Below are 16,061 nucleotides of genomic sequence, written 5' to 3' on the forward strand. Positions count from 1 at the left end.
CCCTGGGTGGGAGTATTTTAAGCTTTATAGTATCCCCTCTTTTTTTAGTTGAGTTCAAGCCTTTGCATAGAGCGGATCGTTATTAATTGAAGTTTTCTAGCTTTTTTTTTTATGGGGTAAAAGCTTTTTTAATAGCTCATACATATTGGCCGATTATAAATAATTTCATTGTTACAGTTATTTCAAAAACTCAATACCCATAACAGTTAGTAAAAGCGTATAAATGAGGTAAATTTGAATTTTAGTGAAGAGAAAATTTATAAATTTTAAATCTATATTGTGCAAAGGCATTTATCGGCTGATTATAGTTTTGCAAAGACGAAACTTCATTCATAAAGAAATTAATCTTGATTTAGAAATTAAAGAACAAATCGGTCATCATCCTCCAAATTATAATTTTGATTTTAGAAAATGGATAGCAAGTCCCATTCATCAGGACTGCAGGGGTCAGGTGGTTCGCAATTAACGGAGGCTGACATTTCTGGTAAGAAAACCCAATTTATTTCAAATGTTTCATTTGCATTAATAGTTATATTATTAATGTATTATACTTTATCGCAGATAACGAGAACCTATATCTGAGATTGGATAACCCAATAAAAGTGGAAAAGTTCGAAGAAGATCAAGTCCCATTTTTAGTAGAAGCTTGTCTATCTTCTGAAGATGAATTTCTTTTCTCATCATTCTCATCTGAAGATGAGGAAGAGGTTGTAATTTACGGTCAGAATCCCTCAGATAGCTCTGACAATATTACACAAGCGTGGCCGTTCCCTCAATTACGCGGTAGAGGACAATTAAAGTGGCAACCCCAGCCAACAAGTCATCCGTCTATACCCTTCACGGCCAAGACTGAACTGAAAGTACGCCCCCTAGAAGAATCGCCAAGAGCTTACTTTGATCTGATTGCCAATAATGAATTTTATGAACTCATCAGATACCAATCGCCAAGCACAAAATGTTCTCCAGAGCGATAACGTGACGCCTAGATCTAGGGCAAACAGCTGGAAAGCACTTCAAGTGGAAGAATTTCAAATTTGGCTGGCTCTTCTGTACCACATGGGTCATGTACAGATGAACAATTTGCAACACTATTGGAAAACGGATCAACTTTTTAAAAATGAAATCTTCTCACAATTCATGAGTCGAGATCGTTTTCTCGGTATACTGCAAGCTTTACACTTGTCAGAATATACGACAGAAAATGTCAGGACTTCAGGTGATCGTATGTACAGGATAAGACCTTTGATTGATTGGTTCAACGCTCGTATGTCAACAATTTATTATCCTGACAGGGTACTTATTGTAGACGAGCCAATAATGTTGCATCGAGGAAGACTTGTTTTCCGACAATATGGTGAAAACGTAGGTCATAAGTCAAATGTAAAACTGTGTGTACTCCATGATACTAAAGGAGTTGCTCTTAGAATGGTAATTCATGCCGGTGATGTTGCTGGAGGCGGCCATAGAAGTAAAGTGGTCAAACAATTGTTGCGGGATTTTCTAAATCATGGCCATTCGATCTTCATGAGTCCTTACTACAATAGTGTCCAGCTGACACATGAGTTACTGCTACTTAAGACTTATTCCACGGGCACTCTTCGGCCAAACTACAAGATGGACATACCCAGCGATGTATTAAAAAAAAGTTTAAAAAGTGGAGAAATCGTGTCTCGATACAATGGCTCGATCTGTGTTGCCAATTGGAAACACAAAAGAGATGTGCTGTTCGTAAGTTCACAATTTGAAGATGACTTAGTTGGAATTCCTACCGGTAAATCTATAACATTCAAACCAAGAGCTTTGGTTGAATACCACAACCACTTAGAGGGTGTTGATCACGACCAACTATTTGCCTATTATTCTTGCGAAAAGTTAACCCTAAAATGGTTTAAGAAAATAGGTATCCATATTTTTCAGATCATACTATCGAACAGTTACTTATTGTATAAAAGTAACTGTCCTTCAGGACTTAACACTACATTTTTCGACTTCCGTATGGAAGTGATAAAGTCATTACTAGAGCCTTTGATAAATAGAAAACGCCGACGATCTGAAGTGCTAGCAAGTTATGGCTCCCATTTCCCTGATTTAAGTACTTTACCGGAAAATTCTTCACGGAGAATTCAGAAACGATGCCGAAATTGCCAAAAGAAAGGAATTAGAAAACAAGTTACCTTCATCTGTCCGGATTGCCCTGACGAGCCTGGACTATGTCTACGGCCTTGCTTTCAAGAATATCACAAAATTCTGTAGCAATTTTTGCTAGATTCTTTCTACAAAGCGTGATATTAGGAATTGAAATGACAATTTAAACAGTTATTTTAAATCTACCGTTTAAATCGACATCATGGTGACATTTGGTGGAATTATCACTTCATTTAAACATAGAGAGATGCACTTCGCTGGAATTTCGCCATGTGAACGAACAATCGAGTGGTATGGTTGGTATATCAAGGACAGCCCATCTGATGACTCTCCAATTGCAATACTCGTAACACTTCTGGTCGATCATTTCAAAAGGGCGAACCCATTTAACCGATTTCCGGGCAGAAATGCGTGGGAAAATTTAGTCTCTAAAATTTATAAATTTCCCATCAAGAGAGAATAGAAGATCTTCTTGATTTAATTTTCACTTTTCCTCACAATTTTTTTCCTCGCGTGAAGGAAGTCGGAGATTATACGTATTTCCATTTTCGTTTAATTGTATTTTTCAATTAAAGTCATAATCTCTAACGGGTTTTTTAATTATTGAACTTTTTATAGGTTGTAGAAAAAAATTTAATTATCTTTTTCTGTATGAGAAACTGTTAAAATTCATTCAAACAATATAATAGTTACCCGGAAAAACAAATAGGTATAAAAGCAAGTGTAGCGCGAGTTGGTAAAGTAAAGGAAGTAGAAATCTCTACACCAAATTGATTAGTCTACCTCTGACGCTGGATGAATGTCTGAAATGCGTGTTACGACAGGATAAAATCAAAGATATTTAAACATGGTTTATAAGATAATGTAAAAGATTTATAATAAATTAATAGCAGATTAGATTATCGTAATGCTACTGTAATTTTGAATTACAACGCTGTATTTATATTTTTTTTGGGTTTATGTAATCTGTTTATATGTAAATAAATACTTTCATAATGTTATTTTCCTTTGCTAATGCCTCAAAAAATGGAACAAAACAAATATTCTACTCTTTGATTCTAAAAAAAGATATGATTATTACTCTAGAACAATGGAACGGGTTCTGTGATTTAAGTTACTGGAGTTTTTTCGTCTTACTCGATATCCTCTAAGAGTAGAAATGAGATAACTAAAAACAGTGTTGGACATTAACTTGGAGACCCCAGGGTATACAAACCCAGAGCAAGTAAAAGAAATGCGGAAGAAGCTGCCCAAAATCCTGTAGAATGAGCTTTGTGCAATGCAGTATGACCAGAATTGTTAGGATTGCTGAATATAAAGAAACAGTTAATGTTTTATACAGTTTTTAAAAAAAAATTAGGTTTGTAATTTTATAAAACTACGAAATTTTATATATTTTGCTTTTTTACCTCATGACGTTGAAGTCAGTATCAATGGATACGTCATCCCTATACCGGAGAACTTTCTGTAATATAGACGTTTTATTATACGTCATATTAGGCTCCGCTCATATCAACGATAATATTTAAGATTTATATCCTGTTCCTGCTGGTAAAAAAAATCTTTATACATTTCCTGCAGCGGCACCAAGTTGATGACGTAATACTTCTTGGCTGATATACCCTACCACTTTGGTTGCTGCCCATTTCTTTCAGCTGTTACCACCTTCTTTTGGTATTCCACTTCATTTCTCCAGCAAATCGTTTGCCTTTATTCAATCCACCATCCCTTTAACTTACAATATTCAGTTTTTTCATTTCGCCTGTTTAAAATTTTAAATGAACTTTACCATTGAAACATGTAAATGGGAGAGTTCATTCTCTTACACTTTTCTGTTTCCGCTTAGGGATGTGCATAATTCCCTCCCCTCTACCAAATTACTTTTTATGATATCACAATGTATTCTGGGTAAAGGAAGTAGGACATTCTAACTTTCTCTAGTAAGAGAATAAGGCAAACTCGTTTTGACACAATCGTAATAGTTATTGTTACTAGTTAGTAGTAGTAGTGGTCAGAATAATAACAGAAGTAATTAAAATGATTTAAAAAAAATAAATAAATCTGCTTTAGAGGAGGCAATCCAAAAAACCTAATGATAACAAAATCGGGGGATACAGTTTGGCATTATAGTTTCGAATCTATCGTCTACATCCAAAATTAAATTAGACCACTGGTTAGCTAAAGGATCAAAGAATTCATTACGATAAGCGAGGACTGTGGAGGGGGAAGCGCCGCCATTTTGAGATCATTTTGCTGCGTATCGAGATTTGCATTTAGTATAACTAGCTACGATGTTCTAAGTTTTAATCGTCAGCTGTCGTCACAATCTATCGATTGTATATAATACATTAGTGTAAAATAGTGACAGTGAATATAATAAGGTGTTAGAATAAAAAAATATTATCAAAAATATACGTATAATGTCGGCCTTTACGCGTCGAAAAGCCAAAACCAAATATAGAGATCGTATACGGTTGGAAAGAGCTTCTCAAGAACAATCAAATGGTAATAATAAAACACCATATGACCGGGAACGTAAAACAATGAATGCAGCCGAGCGGATCAACGACGGTGTCAGTACATCTGCAGCTGGGGCGGTTGAAATTATGGAAGTGGATGATGAAATTGCTTCTACATCGACAACGGACTGTATAGGCATAGGTTGCGTTCGATCGTCGATTTGTTTCCTTGATTTCATTCTAAATACATAAATAAAAATATTTTATATAAAAAATATAACTCGTTACGTAAACGTATTCACGTACAACACACGGCCGTGTCCATGTCACAGCCACAGTATTTTTGTTTTCAATATTTTTGGGAGTCACAGCCTTGAATTTTGAAGTGTATTTATTGGATTAATATTTTGAGTGCTAATGAGACCAAAAAGGAAAAAAGAAATGTTTTTGTGATGTCATCAAGTATGGTGGAGAAATGGTGTTTGGTCCAGTTTTATGAGAGTCCAGAATGAAGAATTGCGACGGTCTGGCAAAACGAAGTGTTCACCCAGCTAAAAGGGTGGACATGGAGAGAGAGAACACCATTGTTGTGAAGGCTGGGTGAAGGAAGTGGAGTGAAAACCCAGCGGCGTAGTTGTGGAGGTCTTAGAGCGAACAACACACAGCCTAGAATGCCATCTATCTTGTCTTGTCAACGTCTAATCCGTAATAAAGAACAATCCCCTTTCTGGCGCTCGCCATACTCCTTAGAAATATTACTCTTCTTCTTCTTCTTCTTCTTCGGCTGGTTAACGTTTTCTCCTAAACTCTCCACTACAATGCTCCATCCAAGCAGTGGGAGGATGGCTCAATGCTGGGCTACACATTTTCCCCGCCCGCCTCAGAGTAGCGGTGGTGAAGATGCTATAGTTGACAGTGTAAGACTTCTATCCTGGCGGGCTGCAAATGCGGCGGCTAAAAACTTTTAACGAACATCCATTTAACCAGATCTTCATCGTCATCATCCCATTAAGAACATTTTTCTTACAATTAATTTTCATTAGATGTCTTGAGGGGTGATCATTAAATCTTTCAAGCGATAATTAAAGTTGTATTAATTGTATGGATACGTAATACCGCAGTAAACACAAATTTAATACTGTTTAGCTGTAATTTTAACTATCTATCCAAGATTGCATTTATGTACTAAATTGCCTATCACTTTCATTTCAAACTTTTTCTTAGAAAAAAATGTATTTTGAGGAAGAAAATGCAACTGATTCATACCGTTATATGTTTATAAAAGGCCCTACGCCTTATTAGTAATGACTTTATTATAAATGCAAGAGATAGGCAGCGTTGCAGTTTCTTATTCTCGTCTAGCACGAAGGAATTGCAAAAAACGATAAGTTACGGCTGTAATTTTATCAACTGTTAGTTGAACTGGAGGATAACATACTCCATTATACTTTAAATTTAGTTAGTACTTAAATTTATTTTTATTTATGGCGTTTTATGGTTGAAGTCTGCGAAAATTAAAATTTTATTTTTCAGTGTCACATGCGGTACGCGACCACAGGCCTGCGTTTTTTAACTTTTGAAAAACTGTTTTAAATTTAATACTTGATTTTTGTGTATTTTTGTGTGCTAATTTCCAAATATGAACTCCATTTTCCACCATCACGTAAGAATTTTTCACAAAGTCGCTTCACATTTTACAAATATACAGTAAAATACTACTTAATTCTTTAAAAGTCCTTTTAGAATCTTTTCCTTTTCATTTCCATGCTCCTTTTGGTGCTTTGTCTTCGGTGGCCTCGAAGCAGATCGACCCTTTTCAATATCCAACAGTAGTGAGCTATCATGCTATCTTCCTTGGTATCTTCTCTCCATTTCTTTTATATCTTGATGGAATCTTTCCCCCCTGCTCCTCACTTACTGCACCAAGATTTGCTGGGAAGTAGTCAAGGTGCGAATGTAAAAAAAATGCACCTTTAAACTCATGTTACAGCCTAAATTTTTAAATTTTTCTAACATATTCTTTACAATATTTTTTATAATCTTCATCCTTTTTTGTTGCCAAGAAACTTAGTAACTACTTCCTTGAAGGCTTTTCATGCTTGTTTTTCTGCTTCCTCCATTTTAAATTCAAAATTTTCTTTGTTGGTTTTTTTAACCGTAAAGTTACCACAAAAATATAATAAAAAGAGTCAGGCGCGTTGACACAACCTTATTGAAGCCATTGCAATTTAATTTAATGAACACTTGTACAACAAAGAAATAAATAAAATTATGGTGGCGGGAGGAAGATGCGCAGTAACAGGATCAGACGTGTCTTGACGTGTCAGAGGTTGTATTTATAGTTATAACTATGGAACGGATTCGTATGTATTTACATATTTTTTTCTAGGCAATTTACAGACGTTTTTCAACTAGAAGTATTCATACTGACACTCTTTAAGCCGTTTGAGCCTACTTTTATTTCACATATTTCCAAATATTTGGATGTTATCGCATATTTATATATATTTGATTATAATAAATAAATATTTCTACATATTTAATCAAAATATGCACATATTTTTCATTTTGGGCATATTTTCATAATTGGAAGGTGGTTGACAGGAACTGTGAACCACAGACTGTGAATCACAGTGGTTAAAAAAGTGTTTTTAAAAGCACCAAGTCGCATTAAAATGCTAAAAGATCTCTATCCAGACTTGTGCCTTCCACCAGAACCAATATTGACAAGATGGGGTACTTGGCTGGAAGCAGCTCAGTATTACTATGTAAACTACAATAAAATCAAGAATGTCCTTTCACATCTCGAAGACGAAGCAGTAGCGATAAATACAGCCAAGTCCTTATTCGAGAAACCTAATTTAAGGAACGACCTTGCATTCATTTCTGACAATTGCGTATTTCTTGCACAAGCCATTACCCAACTAGAGTCCCAAAATGTTCGACTGACAGAAAACGTGTCCAACGTTAAAAAAGTCATCGAAAAGGTGGAAGGAATACCTGGGAGTAAGGGAGATCTGATCAGATCAAAACTGGTAGAAAGTACTGAGCAAGAACAAAGGGTGGGAGACCATCTGCCAGATTTCTGATATTATCAGTGGAACAGAAGTCACCTCAGAACATCGTGTACCCCTTTTACAACCAACGAGATAACTTCTTTCAGCAAGGCACCTATAACATCTGTAGATGTTGAATGATCTTTTAGTCGTTACAAGTCCATCTTACGCCCAGATCGTCCGTCACTTTACGTTCCAACATTTGAAATTTCATGTGGTTGCAAACAATTTCGAAGAGTGAAGTTTTCAAAATTGAAAATTTAACACATCTTTTTATAAATAGTAAAAATGTTCTTTGTTGTATAAATCATTATAACTTGTAAAAACAGATTATTTTGTTCCTAATAAATTATTATAAATTGTAAAAATGTTCTTTTCTTGTATAAATAATTATAACTTGCCCCCTCCAAAAAAAATTCCATTTTCATAAAAAAAAAAATGTCCATTTTACTTAAAAATTCCAGAAAATATTTTAAGAAAATCACATATTTTCCACATAATTGACGAAAATAAATGCATATTTTAATTAAATATTTGGCATTTTTAAATACATAAAAATCCGTTCCTTAGTTATACAGGGTGGAACCGGATAAGTGACGAAAATTTTTTTCCGTTAAACTACATTCAAAATGTAGTACAACGCCGTCTGAACGAGTGTCCTATCTCTATCTATTAGAGAGTTATGATTTTTTCAGGTTTTTTTCGACTAAACCCAACCTTACGTCATAAAAACACTATTTCTCATCTTGTGCCTCACTTATTTACATTTTTCAACTCATTTTCGGATTCAGCATTAAATTTCCTATAATAATAGATCATTTTCGTAGTTATTTAACTTTAATCAGATTCATTTATTACAATAAGAACGTTAATTTTTTTAGGAATTTAGAATTTTCATGAATTTTCAAAAATTATCCTCTTCGACAAAATTGGTCTTTTCGCATTGCTCCCACTGTTGTTGAATCTTTCTCACGTTAGCAGAAATTTAATTTATCAACAAGACGGAGATCCACCTCATTATTCGTTGAACGTTTTCAGCAACAGTGGGAGCAATGCGAAAACGCGCTCGGTTATGCGTCAAGAATCGAGGTCGGCATTTTGAGAACATGATACATCAATAATTACTAAGTAATTATGTATTTTACATGCTTAAAGAAATGATTTTGTTAATAAATAATAATTTTGATATGCGAGTACGCTTCATCCAGTCCCCTTTGCTTCCTTCGCTAACACCGTGTTTTTCAGCACTTTCTCAGTAATAGACCAAAGAAAACAGCTATTATTCAAACTGATTATTATACCATTGGAAAGAGTATTAAAAGGAGCAGTTTTTGAAAAATTTGACAGCCTCTAAGACCAACTTTGTCGAAGAGGCTAATTTTTGAAAATTCATGAAAATTCTAAATTCCTAAAAAAATTAACGTTCTTATTGTAATAAATGAATCTGATTAAAGTTAAATAACTACGAAAATGATCTATTATTATAGGAAATTTAATGCTGAATCCGAAAATGAGTTGAAAAATGAAATTAGTGAGACACAAGTTGAGAAATAGTGTGTTTATTACGTAAGGTCGGGTTTAGTCTAAAAAAAACCTGAAAAAATCATAACTTTCTAACAGATAGAGATAGGACACTCGTTCAGGCGGCGTTGTACTACATTTTGAATGTAGTTTAACAGAAAAAAATTTTCGTCACTTATCCGGTTCCACCCTGTATAACTATAGTTAGCGATCGTTGCATTCAAAGTATTGAACATAAAAATCGATACACCGAATGTGCACTACAAGAAAATAGGTTTTCAGAGATTTCTTAATTTTTTTTTTTATTGCATTTTCTCAAAAAATGGTTTACGCGAATTTAATTAAAATTTGATTACTACCATAGAGTAATAAAACTTCTCAAACTTGGTAAAAAGAATAATAGATAAATAAATTAAATACATAATTCTTTTAAAAAAAATCAGTTCCAAATATCTGTACAATCTATAATTTAAACTTTCACATAAAATTTATAGGCAATCAACAATCATGTGCGAGGATTCAATAGCAAAACAACGAATAGAAAACGTGATTTATGATTGCGAATGTTGGTTGCCAGTTGAGTTTCATGGGCACAGATGGCACCACACCCAGACAACTAAATTTGCCCTTATAGTTTACAACCTCAAGGAATTCATTATTGTTTAATAATTCTGTTCTGTATTATTTATTATGTATGATACAATAAATATTATAACTTTTTTATTGTTACTGTTCAGTTTTATTCATTTTTTTTTTTTAAAAAAAACGAGGAATTGTGCTTATTATTTTTTTGTCTTCCACAATTTTTTGTTTTTATCTATTTGAAACTAATAGCAATTATTTTTCAATGGGTTACCAAATATTAAAGACAAACTAAAATTTCATTTTTTTGGGGCACAAAATTTGAAATGATTTAAAAGAAAAATTCATTGGAGGCAGCAGCTATTTTCCATCAAATCCACAAAGTACTTTAATTAAGCAGTGAACCAATTTAAGCATTTTTTTTTTTTTTAAATATTGACAACCCGAACATATACAGGGTGTACACAGAGGAGAGGTCGCGAAACTTCAGGAGGTGATTCAACAGCTCAAATGCAACAAAAAATATTGACAACCCGAACATATACAGGGTGTACACGGAGGAGTGGTCGAAACTTCAGGAGGTGATTCAGCAGCTCAAATGCAAAAAAAAATATTGACAACCCGAACATATACAGGGTGTACACGGAGGAGAGGTCGCGAAACTTCAGGAGGTGATTCAGCAGCTCAAATGCAACAAAAAATATTGACAACCCGAACATATACAGGGTGTACACAGAGGAGAGGTCGCGAAACTTCAGGAGGTGATTCAACAGCTCAAATGCAACAAAAAATATTGACAACCCGAACATATACAGGGTGTACACGGAGGAGTGGTCGAAACTTCAGGAGGTGATTCAGCAGCTCAAATGCAAAAAAAAATATTGACAACCCGAACATATACAGGGTGTACACGGAAGAGAGGTCGCGAAACTTCAGGAGGTGATTCAGCAGCTCAAATGCAACAAAAAATATTGACAACCCGAACATATACAGGGTGTATACGGAGGAGTGGTCCAAACTTCAGGAGGTGATTCAGCAGCTCAAATGCAACAAAAAATATTCTCTTCCCTTTGGCCCGATTCTCAATACTGTCCAAGATATTTGTATTTTTAACTTTTCCATCGATATTCGCGTTTTTCACCATTCCTATTTTATTTTTTACTTAAGTTTTATTAAATAATGATTGTTAAAAACCAAAATGGTTACTTTTCTTTTTGTTCCTTCTCCAAAAATTGACATTTGAGTAAATTAGTAGTGAAAAGTCGGTTACGCAACATCCTCAGTTTTCTGCATTTACAACCCTCTGTTCGGGGTAGGGTTTTATTAAAAACCAAAAAAATCCATATGGACTTGAAGCTCAATAAATGCGCAACTTTTTCTGCAATTGGGTGTGACTCCTTGATTGAAAAAATGTAGTTGAAAATTTTAATAAGAAATCATCGAGAACAAATTTTTTAGACATTAAAGTAAAACTTTCCTTGTTATAAGAAACGTTTTGAGGTTCCGTATTGGGCAAATTTATAGGAAATTTAATGCTCTTTCATTTGGAATAAACAGATTTGTTGTAGGATAAAGGGTAGAAAAGTTACGGCCGTTTTTATGGTAAAAAAACGCGAATGTCGACGGAAAAGTTAAAAAATGTAAATATCTTGGCGACACTATTGAGAATCGGGCCAAAGTGAATAAAATATTTTTTGTTGCATTTGAGCTGCTGAATCACCTCCTGAAGTTTCGCGACCTCTCCTCTGTGTACACCCTGTATATGTGGCCTCCAGTGTGCAAGCTCTCCTATGAAGGTTGTTCTATCTCATAATGACGATTTTAACAAATGGAGGGAGATGGTTGTAACAATCTATGAGGTGTGTGGCTATATAAGAAAATGTATTCTTTTTTATATTTTGTTTTATTTATGTAGTTAAAGTTTGTTTAAAAAAAATATATTCATTTTCGTCTGAGCAAATTATATACATGTGGTTAATGGTATGAACCACATATATTAAACACACTTAAACGCACTGAGCTAGGCTTAGCAACTCGGATACGTGATGGAAGGATACCACAGCCAGAGCTTAAGGATGAGATTGGGGAGGGTGCGGAATTAGACCTCGTCAGGATGTGCCAAAAGACTATGCCAGTGGATTAGGATGATCCTTTCGGTTGGTATGGACATTTTTGGGAAGAAGGAGGGGAATGGATTAATTTGATAGACTAGATAGATATTAAGAGCGCGGTTTAAGGATATAATAGGGTGCATTTAACTATTCTGCGGAGGTCTTTGGATGGAAGGATTTTATGATGAGATTTATTTCTAGAGGATTTTGACAGAGCCCTAAAATTCTGCTCCATTATCTATAACAGTCTGAGTAGGTTTTCTAGAGTCAGTTAGTTATGAACTACAAATGGTTGATTTAGATCCTCAGAGTCTCTGGAGAAATTCAGTTTTCTTGAAAAGCAAGTTTTGTTCTTTTTTTCTTGAGATTTGTGTGGGGGGGTTCCGCGTTGGTTGGCAGTCTTAAGTAAAACCCGTGGTAAGAGACCTGTGCAGAAGTCCTTACTTGTATCCAATCTTTCATTTTATCCCTCGCATCATCAGAGGTAGATTTAATCAGTTTGATGCTGAGAACTTGTCTTAAACTATATTATCGTCTCACACCTATACCTGTTGTCTTGCTGAATCAGCCCTTGATCTTTATTAGTCAGTGAAAAAAAAGTTACAACTCTGGAGTTTAATTATTCTTCTTTTAAAACCTCAGCCGCAAGCACAGATCTATTGCAGCTAGCTCTAGCTGGAAAAAGACTGCCCCCTAGCTTGCCGTTATAATTGCCGCATCAAGATTAGCGCCGTTCACCCCCGGCTATACTTTCTTAAATCTTGAAACAACCGAAAACCTCAAAGAGCCAAAAGGTTAAACAAATTACTGGATTCTTTTGAATAAATGTTTATTTATTGTTTAAAGTAATTCTGATGATTTTGGTTTTTTTGCTTATTTTCTCCTATATTTATTTTCACAATTGCAGTATATATTTCTGCAATAAGTGAAGCTGATACAACATGATACATTGTATAAAACACGACTAGCATGAGAGATGAATTCATCCAATGGTGAAACCTCCCAAAGAAAAACAGTTCACTATCGTCCACTGGTCCTTACTTCATAGAGAAGATCGCGTGGCCACCTGCGCTTCCGTCTTGGAGTATTTCCAGGCAATGCAGTAAGTTGGGGATACTTAGAGCATTAGGATGTGAGGTAATTGAAGCTTGGAATTTCATGTAACAGGATCTTGCAGCTTCTGAAACATAAAGAACAAGGGAAATCTCAGTGCAAGGTAGAGTTTGATACAAAGTAAGAAAAGCATTTGCGATTAGACAGAGCCTTTTTAGACTGGAAAGATTAGATTCTTGTAGATATTCGAAGCTTTAGCTGAGCCCCAAAAGCTTCCATTCCCGTAAGTCCAGACAGGTTTCAGTATCATTGTGGTAGATAAGTCGTTTATTGTTTAGTGGTAAACTTAGATCGTTTGTCAAGAAGTCTAGAGAAAAGTTTGAATCGTCTGTTTAGTTTGAGTCTAGTTTCTGGATTCCAGGTTTGACGTTCTGATGTTAAAATTAGAAAAAGTAATGGATTTAATTCTCAAATCAAAATCCCTTCTGAGTGTTCCCATTTTTGGCAAGATTCTTTTATCGATTTAATCGAAAATATCTCCAACAGTTTAAATTTACATTTCTTACATCAAATACACATGCCTACGTTTGGTGTGTTATCTACGAGGGTCGTTTGAAAAGTCCGTGCAAAAATAAAAACTACTTAATTTTTTGGGGTAAACCTTTTTTATTTTTCAACTTAGTCTCCTTTTAGGCTTATACACTTCGTCCAACGCTGCTCTAGTTTGTTGATCCCTTCCGAATAATAGGATTTGTCCAAGTCTGAAAAATAGCCATTCGTTTCTGCAATCACCTCCTCGTTTGAATAAAATATTTTTCCCGCCAGCCATTTCTTCATATTGGGCAACAAATAGTAGTCCGAGGGAGCCAAGTCTGGAGAATAGGGGGGGATGTGAAACGAGTTGGAACCCTATTTCCATTAATTTTGCGACCACAACTGCTGAGGTGTGAGCTGGTGCGTTGTCGTGATGGAAAAGAACTTTTTTTGTGGGCCAATCGTGGGCGTTTTTCTTGCAGCTCGGTTTTCAAACGGTCCAATAACGATGAATAATATGCACCTGTAATAGTTTTACCCTTTTCCAGATAGTCGATGAGGATTATTCCTTGCGAATCCCAAAAGACAGTCGCCATAATCTTTCCGGCCGAAGGAACGGTCTTCGCCTTTTTTGGCGCAGATTCTCCCCTTGGTAACCCATTGTTTAGATTGTTCTTTGGTCTCAGGAGTGTAGTGATGTATCCATGTTTCATCCACAGTGACGAAACGACGCTTAAAGTCCTGCGGATTCTTCTGGAACAGCTGCAAACCGTCCTTGCAACACTTCACACGATTTCGTTTTTGGTCAAGCGTGAGCAATCGCGGCACCCATCTTGCGGATAGCTTTGTCATGTCCAAATGTTGATGCAAAATATTATGTACCCGTTCATTCGAGATGCCCACAGCACTTTTTTTATACTCAATGACAATTTGATTTTACAAAAAAAATCTGTCAGAAAAACCGATTAATTTTCTCGCCTAATTAAATACAGAAAAAGTAGCAAAGTAGATATTATTTGTCAGACAATAATAAATCACTTTCAAACTCTAAAAGTCAGATCTGATCAGAAGTAGGTAATCAACTAATTCTTTTCAAAAAAATACTTTGCGCATTTTATTGGATGAGGAGTCATCAATCATACTAAGAAAATCAATCAACTTGGCCTTATTTGTGTTGAAGTTTACTGCAGCTGATTCATCCATTCACCCCCAAGTTTTTAACTCAATAATAAATATATTGGTATTCTTTAAGAAAGTTGAAATTTTAAAGAAAAAGTTGTATTAATTTTGATTTTTATACTTCATTTTCATATTTTTTTATACTAAAAAAAGACTTTATGAGAGTCCTTTTTTTTAACCTAACTAGGCAGTTAAGGATAGCTTTTCCAATGCGTTGTGAAAACGGAAGTGGCTCTTATTATAGGTAAACAATTTTCTTCTAAAAGAAAACAGACTTTAATTACCAAAACAAGTTAAAGAAAGTAAAGTAACCACCAAATTATGTATCGCAGGAATGACGTAGGCGACTAGCAATCTTACTTTACTATGAATTTTCCATATAATACCATTAAAAGGCGCCACGATAGCCGAGAGGTTAGAGGCTAGGCCTGCGAAGCAAATATGTATTGTGGTACTGGGTTCGATTCCCCGGTCTTAGGCCTTGGATAGTGCTGCACGAGACCGAGACGAGGCGAGACTTTATGCAGTATCGATCTCGGTCTCGGTCGCTCAAGTCTCGATCTCGGTCTCGGTCTCGTCGAGATATCTCGGTCTCGGTTTTTTGAATTTTTGTTTAAGTATTAAAAGCGGTTTGCTATTAATAATCTTTTCAAAAAATGTTATTATTTTCTAATAATTATTTTAATTTATATATTGGTAATGAAAATGTGTGTAAAAGAAGACAACTACTTACACTTCAATGCATCATATATTACTATTACTGTTATATATCTATATATAATTTCAAGAAGATGTTAAAAACGCGCCAAATAAAAGACCCAAATAACATATCTGCCTGCTATAACAAGTCGATTCGTGAAATAAAAAATACACCTCCCAACAAACTTCCCGCTCCATTAGTTATGGCTGTTGGTGAAGATAAAGAATCTGATGATTCACCTTTTGACGACGACGACGACGACTGCATCAATATTTTTGCACCATTTGCTCAAAAATCAGCAAATATCACCGAAGCATGGAAGACAGAAATAATTAATTACACCAAATTAGACCAAGCACCAGTAGACGTTGACATTTTAGAATGGTGGAAAACACTTGAGAATTCCTTCAAAAATTTGTCTAGAATGGCGAAAGATATTTTTAGTATCTGTGCAACTTCAGTGCCATCGGAAAGATTATTTTCGCAAGCTGCGATTGCTTGGGGGGCAAAGTGTATCTTAAAAACGAAAATTTGTGGCAATATTTTTTAGGTGCATAGATAGTCTTTTTTTTCAAATTCACTAATTCCAAAATTCTAAAATATAATTCAAATAATATCAAAGTTCAAAGTATTAGATTATTAATAGTGAAATTTATGAAATTGAATGAATGAATGATATGAATAGTGAAATTTAGTGAATTTATGTAAAAATTATGTAATT

The 16,061-nt window shown here is 34.9% G+C and overlaps 1 protein-coding gene and 1 long non-coding RNA gene across 2 annotated transcripts in view; one reads left to right on the forward strand and one right to left on the reverse strand.

The window, feature by feature from the left end:
- Positions 1-16,061, forward strand: part of Ccn (cellular communication network factor protein Ccn) — a 506,353-nt gene that overhangs the window by 44,783 nt on the left and 445,509 nt on the right. The window lies entirely within an intron of this gene.
- The window catches only part of LOC141450020 (uncharacterized), an 86,442-nt gene continuing 83,067 nt past the window's right edge, over positions 12,687-16,061 (reverse strand). Inside the window, exon 3 of the long non-coding RNA XR_012455883.1 lies at positions 12,687-13,054. This is a non-coding gene — a long non-coding RNA (uncharacterized lncRNA). The remainder of the gene's footprint in view (positions 13,055-16,061) is intronic.

This window comes from Rhodnius prolixus, unplaced genomic scaffold (assembly GCF_049639745.1).
Source record: "Rhodnius prolixus isolate KJV_2025 unplaced genomic scaffold, Rpr scaffold_2, whole genome shotgun sequence".
Lineage (NCBI taxonomy): Eukaryota > Metazoa > Arthropoda > Insecta > Hemiptera > Reduviidae > Rhodnius > Rhodnius prolixus.